Raw genomic sequence first — 1,407 nt, 5'->3', positions numbered from 1 at the left:
GGGTGATTTCTGCATTTTCAACTGAGGTACCAGGTTCATCTCACTGGGGAGTGCTGGACAATCCGTGCTGGTCAGCTGGTGCAGCCCGACCAGCGAGAGCTGAAGCAGGGCGAGACATCACCTCACCTGGGAAGCGCAAGGGGGAAGGGAATCCCTTTTCCTAGCCAGGGGAAACTGAGACACACAACACCTGGAAAATCGGGTAACTCCCACCCTTATACTGTGCTTTACCAAGGGTTTTAGCAAATGGTACACTAGGAGATTACATCCCACACCTGGACCGGAGGGTCCCACACCCATGGAGCCTCCCTCAGTGCTAGCACAGTAGTCTGAGATCTAACTGCAAGGTGGCAGCGAGGCTGGGGGAGGGACGCCTGCCATTGCTGAGGCTTAAGTAGGTAAACAAAGCCTCTGGGAAGCTCAAACTGGGTGGAGCCCACCGCAGCTCAAGGAGGCCTGCTGTAGACTCCACCTCTGGGTGGAGTCTGACAGCTGTCTGATAGCTTTGAAGAGAGCAGTAGATCTCCCAGCACAGAGGTTAAGATCTGAGAACGGACAGACTGCCTGCTCAAGTGGATCCCTCACCCCTGAGTAGCCTAACCGGGAGACATCCCCCACTAGGTGCAGACCGACACCTCACACCTCACAAGGCGGGGTACATCCCTGAGATGAAGCTCCCAGAGCAAGAATCAGACAGTAGCACTCGCTGTTCAGCAATATTCTATCTTCTGCAGCCTCTGCTGCTGATACCCAGGCAAACAGGGTCTGGAGTGGACCTCAAGCAATCTCCAACAGACCTACAGCTGAGGGTCCTGACTGTTAGAAGGAAAAATAACAAACAGAAAGGACACCCACACCAAACCCCCATCAGTACATCACCAGCATCAAAGACCAAAGGCAGATAAAACGACGAAGATGGGGAAAAAGCAGGGCAGAAAACCTGGAAATTCAAAAAGTCAGAGCGCATCTCCCCCTCCAAAAGAACACAGCGCATCGCCAGCAACAGATCAAAGCTGGATGGAGAATGACTTTGACGAATTGAGAGGAGAAGGCTTCAGTCGATCAAACTTCTCAGAGCTAAAGGAGGATCTACGTACCCAGCGCAAAGAAACTAAAAATCCTGTAAAAAGAATGGAAGAATGGATAACTAGAATAATCAATGCAGAGAACTGACAAAGATAAAAACCATGACACGAGAAATATGTGACAAATGCACAAGCTTCAGTAACCGACTCGATCAACCGGAAGAAAGAGTATCAGTGACTGAAGATCAAATGAATGAAATGAAGCAAGAAGAGAAGTCTAAAGAAAGAAAAGGAAAAAGAAATGAACAAAGCCTCCAAGAAATATGGGATTATGTGAAAAGACCAAATCTACGTCTGATTGGTGTGCCTGAAAGTGAGGGGG

The sequence above is a fragment of the Colobus angolensis genome, unplaced genomic scaffold (genome assembly GCF_000951035.1).
Source record: "Colobus angolensis palliatus isolate OR3802 unplaced genomic scaffold, Cang.pa_1.0 Scaffold220, whole genome shotgun sequence".
NCBI lineage: Eukaryota > Metazoa > Chordata > Mammalia > Primates > Cercopithecidae > Colobus > Colobus angolensis.
Note: the sequence above shows the minus strand (reverse complement) of the source record.